Here is a 6,515-nt window from a genome sequence, read left to right as displayed (position 1 = left end):
ATCATTTGAATTTTGTATGTTGTATGTAGTATCTATCAAATCGGAGAGTATGTGCGCGTAGTATGTACTTCCTCTGCTCTGATTTACTCATCGTGGTTTTAGTTTAAAATCGGAGTGGAGGGAGTAGCATGTAAGAATGTTTAGGTAGTATATATACTACTATTTTGATAGTATGTATCGTATTTTAAGTATTCTCTTTTTTAAGTATAAATATGTACGTATTTCGTTAATATAATAAAATCCATGGGTCAACTTGCAATTTTTTCATGTAACGCACTTTGGATTATCTTATATATAGTATATTAACATACTTAAAATGATAAAGTAGAATATATACTACCACATATTAGTATACGAGACATGTGAGTAACTACCCCAGGTGGTAGGATGAAGTTTCCTTATATATATCAACTCCTAGGAGGATCTCTGCCACATAGCTACACTCTAACCTCGTTCTAATTATCTAATAGTTTAGATGCCTAATTAGACGGATGATCTCCCGATCTCATGGTCTAATAAGATTATACTCCAAATTAGACGAGAGCTCCACTAAGTTTTCTCTCTCTATCTAGTTTTCTTGGAGCTCTTCTTTCAGTGTGTCAAAGTGTTGTGGGATTACTACTTCGGAACATGTGGATACCTTGGAGGATCGTCTACTTTGACCCTTGATCATGGGATCATCTTAGAGTAATTGTCAAGGCTCGGAGGTATAACCTAGCTAGAAGAATCATCACACTTTACTGACAAACTACACTTTCGCTACTTTGCTAGTCGGCGAGAATATTGTTACCCGCCATCTTCATAGTGTTCCTTGGTGGTGTAACGCATTCCCTTATAACGACTACACCACTGGATCGAGTATTGGCTCTGTCTGGTGTGGCACATCCCCACAACCTATTGTGCACCCCTGGATGGGGTACTTTGCCGCATGGGGGCACACCCTTACCTCCCAAAAAGCCATTGTGGCGCACCCAATGTAGCAGTGTCCTAGGGGCTCGACCACCACCCCTCAGGTGTACCCCATCGTTGCTCCTTCACGACCACCTCCCAACGCGCCTTCCTAGGAGTAGTACAACCAGTTCAATGCTACCCTCAACAATCTTTTGATGAGTAGCAAGGAGGGCAATGGGCAGGACTGGTTCCTTGACATGGGAGCTACCTCTCGTGTGGCTGGTAAGACAGACACCCTCACCTGTTATTCTTCCCCTTCATTGTGTTGTTCCCAGGGCATCGTCATTGGTAACTGCACCCACATTCTCATCACCATTGTTAGCTCAACCAGTCTCTACTCATTCATCCTCAATGACACTCTTTTTTTCAACTATCATCTAGAATTAAACTTATGTTTGTCGTCGTACTCATCAGAACTCAGGTACCATCGAATTTACATGTTTGGTTTTACTATGAAGGACCTAGCAACTAGAAAATCATCATGAGGTCCAATAACCATGGCGACCTCTATCCTTTCTTCAAAAACACCTTCATGCAACATTCTATTTCCATTATCAATGATTTGCGTCCTCAATGTTAACGGCTCCCTGGCAATTAATTTATTTATGTTTAAGTCAAGGCTTTCCTTACATCATGAAATAAAGACATTGCCAAATTTACTATTTGTGAGTCAAGTCAATTAGGTAAGCAACCCCATTTAGCTTTATCTAGTTCAAATTCCCTTACTAGAGTAGCATTTCAATTAATATATTGTGATTAGTGGACTTCTCCACATATGTACTTTCTCTATGTTTCAATATTATCTTGTGATACTTGATGATTTTATTCACTACTAATTGAATTTACTGCGCAAAAAATCCGACACTACTAACACTACTCTTCGTTTCTTCATTGTAGCCATGGTGCCTCCTCTAGTGTCTCCTTCATAACCCACAAGTATAGGGGATCACGACAGTCTTCGAGGGTAGTATTTCACCCATACTTATTGATTCGACACAAGAGGAACCAAATATATGTATGAGTATTAGCAGTTGAGTTGTCAATTCAACCACACCTGGAGAACTAACACTACTAGGAAAAGGCCTACTAATGGCGCACCGGTTTTGTTTACTAATGGCGCACTACCGGTGCGCCATTAGTATCACGCCACTAGATTTTTTTACTAATGGCGCACCACTGGTGCGCCATTAGTATCTGGTATGCTAATGGTGCACCAGGAAGTGCGCCATTAGTATGTAACACCATGCACCATTAGTATGCCTCCCGGGGGGCCATATGTAACCATCTGCTTTGTCATACTAATGGCGCACTCTGTCTTGATGCGCCATTAGTATCCTTTGGCATACTAATGGCACACCTTGTGGTGATGCGCCATTAGTATGAATATTTGTTTTTTTTACTTTTCTGTTTTTTGCACAGGTTACAAAATATATTATTTGACAGAATATAGACAGTAGCACACAACAACAGCAGATTCATCGAATACAATAGAAGATTAGTCTCCGAATACAATTCATCATATTAGTCTCTGAATTCAAAAGACTGAACAAAGATAAAACATTACAAGTCTCGAGACCGTGAGTATCGAGTTTGTCTTCACATTACAAGTCGATATCAATCATCTAAACTACCCTCACATAGAAGAGAGCTGCGGTCATCACGATGAGCATCATCGCGATCAAACTGGTCTTCATCCGGTTCCTCCAACGCTCCCTCCTCTCTCCCGCTAGATAGCGGTCGTATCTAGATTCGGCCTCCGCCCTAGTGGTGTACCCTTTGTAACTATTACCACTGAAACGGTGAACCTGTCTCCGACACTCCTCCCAGTCGTCGTAGACTCCGGGAACCTTACCCTTGTACACGACATACGACGGCATCTCTATGCACAAGCCAAACAACAGACAATACATACATAAGCAATATATAAGTATGCAACAAAAGGATCAGAAGAGAAAAGAAAGACATTAATAGCACGATTCATGGTCCTACTAATAAATAGCATCGATTACATCTAAGTTGAACGACTGTCCAAACCAAAGAGACATACAATTCATTAAAGTTTAATTACAACATGAGCCAATCAATGTTTCAGAACTACACATCACTACTTTCGACTCGACTCATGGACAGGAGCGTGGATGAAGCCACCGTCTGTCGTGATGGTCATGAAATCGCGGGCGTTGTCAGCCTGCATTTATAGCATTCCGTCTATCTCAATGTTGGACGTTTGATATCTGAGGAAGAACTGCCCCGAGGTATGAAGGACATCTTGATGGATGATGTCCGCAAACTCCAAATGGATGCGAAAGAATTCTTGTCTGATGTCCGCGTCCTGGATTGCCGACAAGCTCGCGGCCCAATCTTTGAGATTATTTGGTAGCAGAAGGTGATGATGGTCCCTTACGATCGCCCGCATGTGATGGAGGGCGTAGTAGGCATCCTTCTGACCACCAGGCGGCTGCTTGACGCAGCAGAACATCGTATTGTGGGCGAACACGTGCTTGCCGTACTTACGAACTGCCCTGATGAAGGTGCCTCCAGATTTGGCGTAGCCAGGGAGAACATCATCAAGAACTTTCTTGATATTTGTGTAGTCTATCTTGGAGTTACGGTTCGGGTCGAAATACGTGGCCATGGAATATTTCGGGCTTAAGAGGATGAGTGTGCAATGTGTGTCACTGCACAGAACACGGAATGTTAGAAAAAAAAAGAACGATTGAAATCTAAGAAATCATATGTTACGGGGCGGTTAAGGGATGACTTACTCGGGAAAGTAAGGCACAAGGAAGTTATCCTTATCTGGGTTTGCCAGAATGACGTCTTCGAGGTGTGAACTCGCGACTTGGCGGTCCCCAGCGCTGCTCAAGAGCTTGGCACGCATGTAGAAGGGGTCGACGATCACGATGTCCGGGGTCTTGTCTCTAATGATCCGCGTCTCCATACTCAGCGAAAACAGCCGAACGAAGGTGTAGTGCAGCGGATGAAGGTTGAACATAGCAAAGATGTCATCAAACCGCAGGACGATCGTACCCCCGATGGCGCCATCCACAAAGCCCTTGCCCTCTGGCACCTTGGCCATGAAAACCGGGTATGCCACATCATTCTCTCTGAGACGCCGCTTCTCCAAAGAAAGAACACTGTCGTGCAGACTCCGCATAGCACTGGTTGCAGCATTGAGCATATTTGTCGGTAGCATCGCCCTACCAGCCACATGCACCCTCCTCGAGATATCCTTAGGTGAAGGTGGCCCGTCCTGAGCACGGATCGTACTCGGTGCCAGCTGGCTTGCACCGGCGGCCTTTTTAGTCGGCCGTTTCCGTCCCTTCTTCTTGATCTGCTATAATGGGACCGAGTTCTGCTCACAGACAGCCTTCTTGAGCGTGTTGGGGCTGATAATATTTGGCACCTCCGCTATCTGAGGCTCGGTGAAGGCGGCAGCTGGAGGTGTCTCCTGAGAACTGAACGCCAGACGACGCCTGTTGCAATTGGGTTTCTCTGCCATACCAGCTAGATCGCGGTCGTCTTGTTTGGGTTCTTGAGAAGGAGGCCCGCAGAACTCGTCACCGTACCCATGTTCGGCAAAGTACTTATCGACGTTGGTAAATGTACCATAGTCATTGTCGTCGTCGTCCAGATCCTGTGCCATATGCATGTCCGGATCTTGTGCCATAGGGATGTCCGGCATGTCCGGTAGCGTTGCGGCGTTCTTGCCATGGCTTGGCGCCGACACGACTGGCGGTCTTGTCTGTGGGGTGGTGTCCCCTGCCCCCAAACGAATCTGGCTCTTCGGCCAAAGCAGGGGCCAGCTTACGCAGGCGCTGAGGGTCATCTCATCTTCTTCGTCGGCCCCAGCGGGTCGAATCGGAGGTAACAGCTCGTCGCATCCTGGCAGCACCCGAACCACTTCAACCCTATACATTGTCGGTGGCATCGGATTACCGTGGAACACGGGGTTGACCGGTTGAACGATTCTGCCCTTGGCGACATCGACCAACTCGCTGCCCACGAAGTGCAGGAGAGTGCAAGGAGCGTTGGCGGCGCCCTGCGAAAACATGTAGGGCTTCAGGGATGCCCAGTCAAAGGCAAGGAGATGAAGTCCTCGGCCGAGAGGCTTAGTTACAGTGATGCCGTCGATCTCGGCTAATGTCGAGGCACCGCCAACGGCGGGCGTGCAACTGACGGAGGGGCCGCTTGCTGGCGAGGTGCCGGCCGACGTACACCCTGGTGCATTAAGCTCCAATGCCGGCGTCGGAGACACCAATACCGCCCCCGCCGGAGACACCAATGGCGCCGCCGCCGTAGACACCAATACCGCCGCCGCCGGAGACACCAATGGTGACGCCTGCGCGTTATGTGAGTTGCTGGCCGTGAAGCTGGGAATCGGGGGCGGCCCCTGTTGGCCACCCGCAATCCACGTCGTTATCCCATGAATCAAGGTAGGCATAATGCCGGTAAGCGTCGATCCTAGTTGTTGTTGCACTTGCTCTTGGACCATCTCCGGAATCCGCGCCACTTGCGCCTTGAGTGCTTCAACCTCGCGCGACTGGCTTTCCGAGCTAGTCTTTTTCCCCTTTCGCCCACCAGTGCCATAGTATGACGACCATTTTGTGGACAAGCCTTTGTCGGCCACACGACCAGCTAACGTCGGCTTATTAAGCTTATCCCTGTTTTTCATTATGTTCAACGCCCTATTCAAATGGGTGTTGAAAGGGGAGCTCTGAGACGACCCCGCGCTACTGCTTTCTTTGTCCTGCGGAAGGAACGTGAATCATTTAGAAATATTGGGGATTAATTAGAATGCAACCATATGAAGCTAATTACGTGGGGGTGTATTCCTTACCAGAACAAGCTCAAGCTCCTTGGTCTTCGGATCCGTGGTAAGCTCCTTTGTTACCGGGTCCTCCTTGTACCGGGCCCTAAGAAAGTTCCTGGTCTGCTTGTCACTGTATTTCTCGAAGCGGGGCGGTAGGCCTTGCTCGGCATGCTTCGTGTCCTCCTTGTCCCATACAGGCTCCGCCACTCTGTAACCGCCGGGACCGAGTTGGTGGACCCCTATGTTCAACTGCCGCATTTCTTCCCCCCACTGACTTGATTCGGAGGTTGCGGGGCTCTCACACTTGATCTTGAACTCCTTATAGTCATCTTAGCTCATCAAAGGATATTTCGCCTTGATCTTCTCATAACTATCACCTTTGTCAATCATTGCCTTCACCGTGCTTTTCCAAGTAGACAGGGCCGTGCTCATCGTCATGAGGGTGGCACCGTTCACTTTATTACCCGAGAGGCGTGTGTTTGCGAACTCAGCGGGGAACTTGTATCGTTCGTGCAGCTTCGTGAAGAGGAGGCTGTGCAAATTCCCTCGGTCCTTATGCCTTAGGTTCTCGGTGTTGATATAGGCGGTGCTCCGAAGAATGCACCCGAGCTAAATCGAGTACCCCTTGACTACGTGTTTGGGCGCCGTCGGATGCCCGTCGGAGTTCACTTCAGTAAATTCCTCCCTGACGGTGCCGAGCATGTTCGGGCGCCGGTCCTTCGTTGCCTCTTCGGTTGGTTGCCATCTGTGC

Source organism: Triticum aestivum, chromosome 5A (assembly GCF_018294505.1).
Source record: "Triticum aestivum cultivar Chinese Spring chromosome 5A, IWGSC CS RefSeq v2.1, whole genome shotgun sequence".
Classification (NCBI taxonomy): domain Eukaryota; kingdom Viridiplantae; phylum Streptophyta; class Magnoliopsida; order Poales; family Poaceae; genus Triticum; species Triticum aestivum.
Note: the sequence above shows the minus strand (reverse complement) of the source record.